Source organism: Euphorbia lathyris, chromosome 3 (genome assembly GCF_963576675.1).
Source record: "Euphorbia lathyris chromosome 3, ddEupLath1.1, whole genome shotgun sequence".
Classification (NCBI taxonomy): Eukaryota; Viridiplantae; Streptophyta; class Magnoliopsida; order Malpighiales; family Euphorbiaceae; genus Euphorbia; species Euphorbia lathyris.
Window position 1 is genome coordinate 110657939 of NC_088912.1, and position 15366 is coordinate 110673304.

A 15366-nucleotide genomic window follows, 5' to 3' on the forward strand; every position below is an offset into this window, starting at 1 on the left:
TACAGAGGAAGAGTATAATTGCTGAAAGAAATTCTCTTGCCTTATACAGACACAGAAATGACTCTTGGATAATACACTGGACCAAATTGAAGACTATTAATTACAAGTTTATTATTTCAACATATATATGTATATATAATTACTCGAAATCAATGTCATTTATATCCAACACACCAATCCATGAATTCCGCACAACGGGAAATCCTCCCATGGTCACCATTAACACAAATAATACTGTTAAATAAAACAAGATCCAAGTTTAGTTTAACGAGAATTGACATTCAAGATAATATACCATTTACTTGTTTAGTTTAAGTTCCTAGAAGTGTGGTTGGAAGGAATGAGATTATTAATGTGTTTAGTTTAAGTTCCTAAATTTAGGTAAAACTTCCATCCATGTTTAATCTAAATTCATTTGTTATGTTTAATCTAAATTCAACTAAAGGCCTATGTCTCTCTTTCCTACTCTTGAACTCTGTTTACATTAAGAAAAAGAATGCATAGAAAATATTTAGAATGTCATGTACATCAAAGCTTGGAACCTAATATGAGCTCTTTGGATCTAATAATCTCTTTCAAAGCTCTCTCGTGTCAAAGCCTCTAAAATGGCTCAAACCTCTAATTTTACACTAAGAAGTTCTTTACCAAAGTGGTTCCTGCCAAAACCTCTTAATGAGATGAGTACCATTTTAATAAGATCAGTAATGGCAGAGGAGACCAATATGTAAATTTCCACAAAACTATCAAACCAATGTGTAAAATGAAAACTTATAATCCATTCCACTAAAAGTGCTCATGTCAACTAAATGTTCAAAAGGTATCATAAAAAGGTCTCTGAAAATGCTCCACCATGGTCAACTAAGTTTAAAGATTCCTCCATTCATCATGAGTATTATTTCACAAATTTTCAATATTAAAGCAACCCAGATTTTAATAAATGTTTTGAAAATAATTGATATCCTTAGTTTTCATTAATTTAGGAATCAATATTTTGATTATAGACATGTACAATCTTTTCAAATTTTCCATGTAATTGTCTATTCGAAAATTCACTGCACCGATGATAATGTGGTGGTAAGTAATTATTTTCATGCTATGAAAAATGTGTATTTGGCAAGAGGCCGCTCCTAAGACTCGAACGTGTGACCTCCTGGTCACACGACAACAACGTTTACCGTTGCGCCAATGCCCGCCCTCAGCTATGATAAGAATATTGTAGAAAAATAATTATTTAGCTACAAATTCTATATAGTTATAGCTATAGTAATAATTACCAACTACAAAAGTTAGCTGCGACTTAATATTGGTAGCTAATGTATACTAATAGCTACAATTATAGCACTTTTAAAGTTGTTACTAGTTTTTGCTTCGATAAATATATTTTATAGTAGTATGTAATATAATAGCTACAATGTCTTGACTATGATAAAATATTGTAAATAATTGAATTATTTACAATACTAATACACAATAGAATTACCTAGTGTACCATGTGGCACATGGTACAGTTTATCTCAAAAAACTTGGTTCAAGTACAGTTTACAAAGTTAAAGTCGTTCAAACATATATTTAACTCTTAAAGCCTTCATTTCTAACAATGGTTGCCCTCTTCACATATCCTTAGCGATATTAAGGTGTTCCCATTTTAATTTGATGATATTATCTTCAATTTGGGCATCGTTCTTTAGTTGTACTGCAGTTGTTGGAAACTACTGGGAATATCACTTCCACATCCTTACTGTAAACACAATGAGCAATGAAAAATTGAAATCATTAACACAATAACAACAAACAACACAAAGACTAACTTATCGCCAAGAGCAAAGATCCCGTTTTCTTTATAATTCCACCGTCTAAAGGCAAAGCTCCTTCAGTTATGCATGGAAGAGCATGAAGAATATCAGTTCTGGTTTTATAGACTTGTAGGTGTGAAAAAAGGGTATAGAATAATGTCTCTCTAAGACCATGTCCATTTGGAGTTACACATGTCAAATTTCCACCGTCCATATTGATCAAGTTTACTGCCAAAATCAAGAAAGCCGGTTGGAGATGATCCATTTGGTAATTTTGGCTTTAGAAGAGCAAGCTTCTTTTGTGGATCACCATGTATGAAACCTCCAGTATATGGCCTAATAAAAAACATATTATAGTCAAACATCTAGATATAAAATAGTAGTCTTACATGGACTCTTCTAGAGAGATAACTAGAAAACGGCCACTGATTTTCCTTCCAATAGAAGATCTAAGGCCATGAAGGCCAGCAACTCTATTTATCTTCCCTTCTTCATAAATCTCTAAAGCCTTCACACTTTCTGAAGTGATTTTCAAAAGATTTATTAACATAGGTTCCTTTAGTTTTCAAAATCTATAGTTAGTCCTATCTTTATTACCAACTAAAAGTGATTTTCTCTTCCACTGAAAAAAAAGTGATTTTCATTAAGAAGGACACCTTAAGTGACAGAGATAGATAAACATAAACACATATATAATCCTATAATTCACAAATGTTCATCTATAAATTCTCACAAGTTGTCAAAACTCAGAAAAAAGATCTTTTTAAAATTGGAACTCAGATGTTCAAAATCATAGAAAATACTATGTTAATGAAAGAAAAACAGGTAGGAAAATCAGAGGATGATACAGATAATACATTAGTTAGGAGTAAAAGAGCACTGCCATACTGAAATAGTAATTTAGGTCTTGAGAATTCCGGTTAAAACATAAAATCAAGAAACGAAAAGTAGAAAGATTTACCAAAGAATTAGGGATTAATGCTGAAGATCATTTGTATGGGTTCATAACTATCACGTAGAGGAGATGTTGATTGCATCCCATCAACAACATAACAAGTTTCCATGGATCTTATCTCAGATTCACATCTAGAGGAGTTACATCGGGCTGGCCAGAAGGAGGAGTGGGTAATGGCAGGGAGAGAACACTCATCCCTCAAAAATCATAAACTTTGAGAACTGCTTATGTAGGGTTACGAACACTTATTAATATTGAAAATCACTCTGTCTTGTTTTTATTAAAGTAATATTTTAAGAATTCTTGAATTGGTAATGACAGGTAGTGAACACTCATCCCTCAAAAATCATAAACTTTGAAGTAATTTAGATCTTGAGAATTCCGGTTAAAACATAAAATCAAGAAATGAAAAGTAGAAAGATTTACCAAAGAATTAGGGATTAATGTTGAAGATCATTTGTATGGGTTCATAACTATCACGTAGAGGAGATGTTGAATGCATCCGATCAATAGCGAAACAAGTTTCCATGGATCTTATCTCAGATTCAGATCTAGAGGAGTTACATCGGGCTGGCCAGAAGGAGGAGTGGGTAATGGCAGGGAGAGAACACTCATCCCTCAAAAATCATAAACTTTGAGAACTGCTTATGTAGGGTTACGAACACTTATTAATATTGAAAATCACTCTGTCTTGTTTTTATTAAAGTAATATTTTAAGAATTCTTGAATTGGTAATGACAGGTAGTGAACACTCATCCCTCAAAAATCATAAACTTTGAAGTAATTTAGATCTTGAGAATTCCGGTTAAAACATAAAATCAAGAAATGAAAAGTAGAAAGATTTACCAAAGAATTAGGGATTAATGTTGAAGATCATTTGTATGGGTTCATAACTATCACGTAGAGGAGATGTTGAATGCATCCGATCAATAGCGAAACAAGTTTCCATGGATCTTATCTCAGATTCAGATCTAGAGGAGTTACATCGGGCTGGCCAGAAGGAGGAGTGGGTAATGGCAGGGAGAGAACACTCATCCCTCAAAAATCATAAACTTTGAGAACTGCTTATGTAGGGTTACGAACACTTATTAATATTGAAAATCACTCTGTCTTGTTTTTATTAAAGTAATATTTTAAGAATTATTGAATTGGTAATTTGGTAAGAGTATATAAAATAAGAAGAGTGACAGGTCATTTTGATATGTCAAACTTATAATATTTTGATTTTTTTATTTCTCTAATTTAATTATTATTTTAATATATTTAGAACCAAATTCACCCTACCTAGTTCTGTAAGGGGCTTTCATACTATATATGTGTTAATTAAAATAATATTTTAAGAATTTGAAAGCTTCAATTGGCAATTTGGTAAGAAGAGTGACACATCATTTTGAATTGTCAAACTTATAAAATTTTATTTTTTTTATTTCACTAATTTTTAAATCTATTTATTAATTACTAATTATTACTTTAATCTATTTGAACCAAATTCACCACATGTAGTCCTGTAAGTGGTTGTATTCATATTATGTCCTTGTGAATAAATTTTCTTAAACAATATTTCAAGAATTAAAAAAAAAACTAAACTTGAAAACTTTAACTTCTTTCAATACTTATTTATCCGAACGTTGAAAGTTTCATAAATTTACAAAATTTGATAAAAAATTGTTCACGATAGAATGAAACTTAAGTAAAAAAGTATGATAAAAAGAATGAAAAAAAAACATTACTGAATTTTCTTAAACTTTATCGTATAAATATATAGATTACATGTAAGAACAACACCAACCATCAATATTATATTTTCTTGTAAAAATATGATGAATCTAAATCATTATTTTTATATTAACAAAAATTGTGTGATTATCTCATTTCTAAATTCACTTAAATAGAGGTTATTTTGGTGGTGAAGGCTTCACTGAAAAAATCTAGTGCATTTTTCTAACCTGTAAGGGACGGGTGATCACGTTTATTATCCCCCTAGGGGCCCAATTGTCTTGCTTCTTTTCCTTTTCTTGCTTGTCTCCGTCATCGTTTTATGAAGAATCGGTCCAACTTACCACTTTCCGCAATTTTCTCCATCTCCGCAGCTAGCTGTCATCAATCTTTTGTTTCATGGCCTTCACTCTTGTGAAAGTGGCAGTATTTTTCATTGCTTCGGCTGTTTTTGAGTTTAGGTGGATATTCGATTCGCATCTTATTATCCTCCATCCAAAAGAGCATTTCTTTAAAAGGGGCATTAAAGGGATTTGATGGCTTATCCCTTCCCTCCCGAAGCATGTTAGAGGTTGCCCACCCCTCTCTTCTTTTCTAGGGCGCCTATCAGTGTTGGGGACCTTCTCTCTTTGAAGCAATGGTTTGGCTTGTGCTCGTCCCAACAAGTGTAGTATGTGGCTCTATTCATAACAGCTTCGAATTATGCTCCTCCCGACTTCGGTAATTTCTCTCTAAGGTGTCAATAGCTCCGCCCACATTAAATTCCTTTACCTGATCAATGGCCATGTCCTGGAACTTATCAATCAACTGACCAAAGATTCGTTTTGAACTGGTCGATTAAGATCTAGCATGGCCTTCCCCTTCGGTATTGAGGTGATGAAATGGTCCACGAAGCATTCCGCCATCTAATTGAAGTTACGAATGGATGAATACGAGAGTTGGTCATACGAAAAGGTCATTGGATTATTTGAAAGTAGTATGGAAAATACGGTGTAAAATAACGTCAGTAGTCATAGTTGCTTCCATTATTCGTCGAAATTTTTTGACGTGGGTATCAAGGTCGCTCATTCCTGCATATTTGACAAAGGTTACGACCCAGAATCATCTAGGCATGGGTTGCCTTTGAATCTCCTTCGATAGAGGGGTGTTGGTCTTTGCTAAGTTCGAGTATCCGTCTTGAAAAATGGATTTTTTATGAAGAGATTTTCTTTAGGAGGTCCAATATATCTTCTTTGCTGAGGGGTGCGCCCTCTTTAGCCATTGTCTTCTTTGATTCGGACCTTTGGTGGTGATTGCTTTGGGTTTTGTTGGAGAACGGTGTTTGCTTCGCCCATGGAGTTTTTTTTCGTCCTTCGGCTCCCTTCACTTTGTATGGCGCCTGTGAGGACTCCTCGATTTGGAATATCTTCAGCTAGGTGATTGGCTTCAGGAAAAGACCCTAGGGATAGTAGAGGATTCCCTACCTGATTCTACGTCCCGATGGGGTTTTTCTCGCTCACCTTCTTTTGCTTTCCGTAATAATCACCACACATCAGCCATCTCTAACTCATACGTGGCTTTTAGGTCGTCCATCTATTTTCGCATGGCTGCTAAATTCTATGCGAACCTACTTCCTTTGCCAGGAGGTAGTATTGAGGGTCTAACGGGGGGTAGGGCCCTGCATGCTCATCAACTTCTTGATCGTTGTTCCGGTGGATCTCGAAGTGAACTCGACTAGATTGAGCCATTGCTGAATATTCTAATAGATGGTGGATAATCGAAATTTAAATTCACCACACTAATGATAACTTGTTACCTGAACTCTGTCACGTGCCAAGCCCATGTTGATGATCCAACATCGTGTTGGTTCCTATAAGATAATAAGCAGGTTAGACGGGGCAAATTTGAGGCTAACTATTTGGGATAAAGGCCAAATTTGAGGGTGAACTGCAAATTTAATTCTAACATACGAAATGATCCAAATTTAAGCTTAATATTTTTAGGCAAGATAAATATTAGCTTTATGTTACCGAGAAAATTTGAAAATAATAGTTTGAGTGTTTTTTAATTATCTCGTCAGACCTTCCAAACATCAATTAAGTCTAAGATATTTAATGTGATATTGCCGCAGGATGTGTAGTTGCAGATTTAGATTTCTTGCCTCTTCTCAAGCAATATCAGCTAGTTGGTGTATCAAAAGGGCATTGGAGGAGGTAATTCTCCTATTTCTTTATCGTTCTGTTGTGTTTGAATCTAAGTTATACTATTATGACATGGTCATATTTTGTTTAGTCTACTTCAGGCCATTTTCAGGATATAAAATTTAATATTTATGAGTTCCTGATGTGATGCTCTAGTTGAAATGCTTAGCTTCAAATGTCTCTTCGAAAACTTACGTGAAGTAGCATGAATGAGAAACAACTATATTTACTTCTAAACTCTGCAATATACTATGCTCAATAAAACGTAATAATCTTTCTTTCATCCCAAGAAACCACTAAATATTTTTCATTAGACAAATACATTGCACCATGATGATATTACTTGTGTAATTGATGAATTTGTTATTAGGGATAAGTTTAAAAAAATCCAATGTGGTTTCATGTTTTTAGGATCTCGTAGGTGTGGTATTTTTGGAACAAAAATAACCATGCAGTTGGGAGGGTTAGTAATTTTGAGTTGATTTTGTCAAATTTGGTCGATAATGAAAACTTTCAACAATTATTTGAGCAATGATGCAACATAATGGTGGATTTGCATTAAGTTGCATATCCCATATGTGCAAGTATTTCTAACATTCTGTCAAGTTGTTGCTGTTGCAAGTTTGGCTGCTGGGCCATATGAGATAACTTGCCATTAGTCTGGCTGGTACTCTTTACCATAAGCTGTTGAATAATATTTGATTGAGGAAGTAAGGTGGGTGTATTTTGAGGCGGCTATGATAATGGATTTGGTTGCATGGACCTTGACATGCCTTGAGATGCCTCCAAAATCCGCCTTTGTGTATCCTGAAGTTGCACAGATTGACTAGGTTGAAGCTTTTGCAAGAGTTGATACTGAATATGATTTGTCAGGCATTTGTAATGACCGGTTTTTCTTGATCAGGCAATGCACCTTGTATTAATCTTTGTTTGTTCTGATCGAAAACCAATTTTACTAGCTAATCTTTGCACCTCAAATTCATTTAAACAATATGTCCAGTCTTTTGACATTCTGTCCATCATTTTACTTTTTCTGTTTCAGCTTTTATACAATCTGCCTCTTTTTCATTTTCATGTTCCTGAACTTGACTTTAGCCTTTTTTTTTTTTTTGCTAAATTCGTTGTCCAAAAGCTCTCATACGAGTCGTTCAAACTTTAGTCCAAATTTGTCCCTGACTTACTTGTGCTACTTTCAATCCGTTCAAATACCGCTCAAATTAGAAACCTGCAAAGGAAGTCAGACCCGTCCTTTACCAACGAATCATGGTGTTCGTGAATCCCAAGCCAACGTCAATTCAGTGGCTCGTCCGCGATAGCGGATTGTGGCTCCGAATTTGTGGTTTGAATTTTCAGTTTCATTTCATGTTATTGATTTGTTTACATGCAATTCAATTCATATTCATGTTATTGATTTGTTTACATGCAATTCAATTGATATATAATTATTTCAATTGCAATTACTTCAATTGGTTGCCTTGAACACATGTATTCAGACTCATATTTACATCAATAAATATTCATCTTTTACCAAATCCGGAGTCAATTTCACACTTTTATTTTCCTTTATTTACTCGTCTTAATCCGCAATAGCTTAAACATATTAATTGTCTAGTAAAGTTTTATAACTGGCACTAGAGACCCAAAAGAGACTTTTTCAATTTTTGCATCACTCGCCAATTGCTGTATTTAGATTTCAAGTTTTGGTGCCAAAATCCATAAACTTAACATGGTTGTTCATATACCTTCTCTGGGCTCGAATCAATTCAGAGTTTCTTGTACCAATGGATCTCCATGAAATACCAAAGACATAGCTAGAAAGAAGAAGACTTCACAAGGGAACCACGAACAACCACATGAGACCATGGCCAGATTCAGAACAATGACCAGCTAGGGACTGAGAGTGCAGACCACGAACAGAGGGGAAGGCCTGATGATCTTATGCAAAGGAACAGAGGGAAGAGGGGACCATACCTAATAAAAAGGAGATAAAATTGAAAACAAGAGGAGATGATAGGATATGAAAAGAGAAGAGAGGGATTACGAGAACTTTGGAGTTTAAAATATTGGGAAATCGTGCAGGAGGCATTGAAGTTGCTCTTCCTCTTGATTGCTAAATTTTGGTGAATTTATGATTCCAAATGTTCCTCACTGCAAACCCACTGCTTTTTCCATTCTTCTCTTTTTAACAAATCTATTTTGAATCAAGCTAACCCTAGTCTTTTTGGCTCTCTTATCTCTACTCATAACTATTTTCCTCTCTTCCATTTTCCCGCTTCAAATTGTTTATGGCTATTTTATTCTAGAAGTTAATTATATTTTACATAAATATACAGGAGAATACTATTTAAGGATAATATAATTATACTGTCCTTAACTAATTGTACCGAAAGCATATAATTTTTGTAGTGGATGCACTTAAAAGGTGTCTGACGAGCATGGAACCCATAAATTAAATAACTTACAAAATTAAATGAGGTATTTCTGTAGTTCTTGGAAAAATGTGGACTCAATCAGGCTAATTTATATATGAGGAAGAATGATGAAGTTGACCAGTTTACTTGGACAAAGTTATTTTCTGTTATTGAACCCTTATTTTTTTACACATGGTTTAACAATTTGAACGTGACCAAATATTGCATGGTCATTAGGGTCCATGTGATCAAAACGTACGTTTTGGGATATTGGAAAGGAGGAGATAAGAGTATGCTTGATCATAATATGGATTATATGCTTTTGTATGATCTTGAAGAGTTAGCAAGGTGGAAATATATCAGAATTCTAATTGGGATAATCCAGTTCTTTTTCTTGGAGTAATCATTTCTTCTATTAGATTAGACTTTTTTTTATGGTTCTTTCTTGTCTTAGGAGAAGTAGCAGAACTTAATTTTTATTTTGCTTAATTTCTGATGGTCATCTTTGATTAAGGCAGCATTGAGAGCTGTTTATGTTGATTTAAATTTGTGATATGTACAACTTTGTTGTCATTTACAACAAATGATAAACAATGTCTTAGTTCTTTAAGAGCTGAATTATTTCTGTTCATTTTTGAATTTCATAACATAATAAAGTAATACAGTGTCGGATTACATATGCAACTTGATTATCTCTATTTATGTCATATTTGAGATATTGAAGAATCTTTTTGGTTTGATATTTCGGAAGAACTTCTTCTCTTTCTTTAACCTTTCCCTTCCTTTTTATCTAACAAAGCACCCTACGAATCTACAATCTATAACCACATGAAATTGTTATTATAGTTCAAAAACCCTTCCCATCTAGATTCAATCGAAGTAAGTTTCTTTTTCTCTACCCATTACTTTCTTTTCTTTTTCCTGTTTTTATTAGAAAGAGATCTAATAAAAACAAGAAGAGGAATAGAAAGTGTTGGTTAGAGAAAAAGAAACTTATTCGGGTTGAATCTGAGAGAGATGAATAGAGGTTTTGAACTATAATATATTTCATAGGGTTAGTTTTTGAATTCATTGTAGTTTTGTAGGGTGTTTTGTTAGACATGAAAGAAGAAAAACCATTATAGATAGATAGGAAGTTCTTTGGGAAGATCAAATCAAAGATGCCTTTTGGTCCTCTTACTAGAACTTTGTTGCATCTTCGTGTTCAATATTCTTGCAATTGCACTAACAATGGAGTCCTAATTTTCCTTAGCATATTACCATTATTTTAGCTCTAGATGGAAAAACGTGGAAATAGAAAAGACACCATAAATACAGTGAAAGACAAAAACGATAGCAATGATCCAATTTGGTATCTAAGAGTTGCTAGCTCTTATTATTTATTAGTTTGTAACTTTATACCAGGAACAAGTGCACTATATATTACGAGACTGCTAAGAGAAAAGATAAACTTGCATATTCTTGGTAATTTCATTTAATTTGTTAAAATATTTTGTTTCTGGAAGTTAGCCTGACATGTCAACATACATATTGTCTATGGTACTCTTATTCATGACTCTGTTTCCAAATAGAATGTTTCAATGAATTAATACAACAAGAGAATTTATCTTGTTGTTTTCACAAAGTAAGAATTGAAAGTTTGGAGTGAGAATTCATGAAGAGAAATTCTCTTGTTGTTTTCACAAATAAAAATTATTTTATCTTGCCTCTTTCTCTAGATGCATCGCGGTCTCTAACGCCATATTTTTCTCCCACTATGTATTCAGCACGTGCACTATATTGCGTTCTATGGTTGACATTGTTATTTGTGTTCCCTTTTGCTTATCTATATATTTATATTAAGTTCAATTTCGACTCTCATATTTCTCAAAAGTTTGGTTAATTAGTAAGAGGAGTGTAGTGAGTCACCAAGTAAATAAGTTACCAAGGTTTTGTTGGGCATAAATTCTAAGACAATAAGTCTACTGTTGTCTTCATCAGAAGAGTATCACAACATCTCCACAAGATTTGGATGTTTGAGTTTGGCAAGTATCGAAATCTCTGACTGAAATTGTTTTCCTTGCTTCTCACAGTAAACAAACTTCTCAATTGCAACGGGACTATCTAAAAGAGTTGCCCTAAAGACTTGACCAAACCCACCTTCACCAAGAATGAACTTCTGGTTGAAATAACTATTTGTTTGGGCTATTTCATCAAATGTATAACTCATCAACTCATCATTACTTTTGTGTGAGTTCAGTCAAGAAATGGCGAGAAGCCCGAGCTTCACCTTATATATCATATATAATCCCATAAAATACATTGATAATATAAAATGATTATAGCACAATAAATCAATTTGTCACCCTTAATAGGGCAAGATCATAATGGTTTACTCTATATTGCCAGTTTAGCAAGTAGCTTTTCAACTTCACCAGCCATGGAAACCATGTTGGTCTGCATTGCTGGTCTCTAATCCTCCAGCAACTCAATGTTTGCTTTCTATTCATAATCAATAGCATTTCTGAAACACAAAAGTCGAATTTACATGCATCATATCTTGGCTTTACCATGTTTTTTATTGGCTAAATCATATAATTTTCGAATCCACATAAAGAAAAAGAATGCATATCAAGAAAAAAAAGTCTCAAATGTGTTTATATAGTCACTAAATTCTATAATATCTAAGGAATTAAATAAGTGAAGTTTTTTTAAAAACTAATTAAAATAAATAAGTTTGATAAAAAAAATGCAAAAATAAAATTTAAACAATTGATTTTTTTATTAATGGGAGTAGCGCTATGATTTTGGATCCATTAGCTATCTCATATGAACCATTGATCCATAATTGTGTTTAATAAAAATTAACATAAGATGATGATTTTCCTCAACAAAGTAGTAACTTTGGCTGAAAATCACTAACTCCACTTTAACTATCTCATATGAACCATTGAGTCACAATTGTGTGTAATGAAAATTAACATAAGATGGTGATTTTCCTCAACAAAGTAGTAACTTTGGCCGAAAATCACTAACTCCACTTTGACTATAATTAGGTCAATGCTTAGTTTGAAAAAAATCCTTAATAATAATTAAAGGCTTTAAGCACTATAAAAACAAAGGTCAAGTCGTAGCTCAAACCACGAAGCCACAATATCCTGTTAGGGAATATGATTAACTAAAATGTTTTGTTGAATTGTTTACTGTTAGGAATAATTGAAATTACGATAAACGAAAAATAAGCAAACACACAAGAATTGTTTACCCAGTTCGCCACTCAATATGAATGACTACATCTGGGGGCACTACCAAGCTAGGATATTTACTATAATGAATGAGATGCGGATTACAGAGAAAGAGGTTACATTTATACTCCTAAAACCCTAACCGTCTGAAACCCACTCAATAGTTGGATCGCTGCAGTTGGGCCCATCGCTTCAGTTGGGCCTATATATATTAGTCTCCATAAGCCCAACAATCTCCCATCTGGAGACTAAATCCGTCATCTGATGGTAGTGTCATGCCTTTAACTTAATTACCAAGGCCAGCTGAAGCCATACATTACCACCTAAGAGCAATAATCCGTATGCGAGTCCAGCGCCTTTTAAATGCTTTCGGTGCAATGAGCCAGGCCATAGATCCAACGAATGTCCTAGGAGGAAAAGTGCCAACATGGTGGAGAGGTATGAAGATGACTATGACGAAGGGGATAAAGTATTTTGTGAACCCTTGGGAGACGATGATGATGAGGCGGATGAAGAGAGATACGACATTCATGTGGTACGGCGTTTGTTAGTCTCCAGCCGGATAGAGGGAGATCAGAGGCACCGACTATTCAGGACCCGCTGTCTCGTGAGAGGGGGGCGATGCAATGTGATAATAGATAGTGGGAAAAGAGCAAATTGTGAGTAGCAGCGCCGTTCAGAAATTCGGGTTGTTGGCGGAGGCGCATCCCGACCCCTATAGGGTGGGATGGGTAAAAAACGTGGGTGAACTTAGGGTGACCCAAAGATGAATATTGCGATTGGCGATTACAGTGAAGAAGTTTATTATGATGTGGTCGATATGGATGCCTGCCACCTATTGTTGGGCCGACCCTGGCAGTTTGATAACGATGCCACCCACGCAGGAAGAGAGAACACTTACAGATTTGTGAAGAATGGGGTGAAGTTCGTACTTACGCCAATGATGAGAGAGCCAAAGGCCGATGAGAAGTCTACCTTGGTAGTCTGTCCTACACACAAATCATTTGTCAGCGAATGTGAAGAGAGCCAGATGGTGTATGTGGTAATGGTTAAGGCGAATCATGAACCCTCCCAAAGGGGCGAAAGGGAGATGCCAACTAAGGTGACCCGCCTACTTGGCGAATATCAAGATCCGTTCCCTGAGGAATTGCCAAGTGGGTTACCACCTTTGAGGGACATCCAACATCATATCGATCTTTTTCCCGGGGCTAGTTTACCAAGCCTCCCCCATTATCGAATGAGTCCAAAGGAAAATGACATCATGAGGCAGAAGGTGGAAGAGCTCATTGAGATGGGATACGTTAGGGAAAGTATGAGTCCATGCGCCGTCCCAGCCCTACTTACGCCCAAGAAGGATGGATCTTGGTGGATGTGTGTGGACAGCAGGGCTATTAACAAGATCACTATCAAGTATAAATTCCCTATTCTAAGGTTGGATAATATGCTAGACCAACTTGGCGGATCCCGAGTTTTCTCCAAGATTGATCTCAGGAGTGGTTATCATCAGATACGAATTCGATCTGGGGATGAGTGGAAGACGGCTTTCAAGACCAGAGATGGATTGTATGAGTGGTTAGTAATGCCATTCGGGATGACTAATGCCCCTAGTACATTTATGAGGCTGATGAATCAAGTGCTTCGCCCGGTGATTGGAAAATTTGTAGTTGTGTATTTTGATGACATCCTGATTCATAGCGAGACCTTGGTGGAACATGTGGAGCATTTACAGATAGTGTTTGACCTGTTAAGGAAACACCAGTTATACGCCAACACTAAGGAGTGTGACTTCGTCATGGAGAGCCTGGTTTTCCTTGGGTTCGTGATTAGTGGCGATGGGGTCCAAGTTGATGGGGAGAAGGTAAGACCCATCCGGGAATGGCCCACTCCGAGGAATGTGGGGGATATCAGAAGTTTTCATGGGCTAGCAACATTTTATCGCCGATTCATCAAGAACTTCAGTGCCATAGTGGCCCTATTGACAGAATGTTTGAAGAAGGGAAGGGGGTTCGAGTGGGCGGATGCCCAAGAGAAGAGCTTCGCCCTGATCAAGGAAAAGCTGAGTACAGTGCCAGTGCTGGCGTATCCCAATTTTGATAAACTGTTCGAAGTTGAGTGTGATGCCAGTGGAGTTGGGATTGGTGGTGTCTTGATGCAAGAAAAGAGGCCCTTGCATATTTCAGTGAGAAGCTTTGTGAGGCACGGCAAAAGTGGGCAACGTATGATCAAGAATTTTATGCTGTAGTAAGGGCGTTGAAAGTGTGGGAGCATTACTTGGTGGGAAAAGAATTCATCCTCTACACTGACCATTAAGCTCTCAAGTACCTAGGAAGTCAGAAGCAACTTCGAAGCTCCATGCATGCTCGGTGGTTCGCCTTCATAGATAAGTTCCCCTATAAGCTTATCCATAAGGCTGGAAAACAGAACAAGGTGGCGGACGCCTTGAGTCGAAGGGTGTAACTAATCAAGACAGTAAACCTAGAGACCGATTGTTTTGAACACATCCGAGGAGAATACTTGGCGGATCCTGATTTTGGCAGTATCTGGGAAAAGTGTCAGCACCAGCATGGGGATGGGGCGTATCACCTGATGGATGAGTATCTCATGAGGGGCAACCAACTTTGCTTACCCTGCACTTCCATCCGCGAGAAGGTTATTCGTGATCTACATGGCGGATCCCTTGGAGGACATTTTGGGCGAGACAAGACATTTGAAGTAGTGAGTTCTCGTTATTTCTGGCCTAAGATGAGAAGAGATGTTGTCTACTTAGTAGAACGATGCTATATTTGCCAGACCGCCAAGGGACGCACTACAAATGCTGGCTTGCAACTACCTTTGCCTGTGCCAGAGACCATATGGGAGGATCTGTCCATGGACTTTGTCCTAGGGTTGCCCAGAACTCAGAGAGGCATGGATTCCATCTTTGTCGTGGTTGATCGGTTCTCAAAGATGGCCCACTTCATACCTTGTCGTAAAACTAATGATGCCTCAACGACTGCTAAGCTATATTCTTCATAGAGATTGTCAGGTTACATGGCGTACCTAAGAGCATTGTTTCGGATCGTGATACGAAGTTCCTCAGTCACTTCT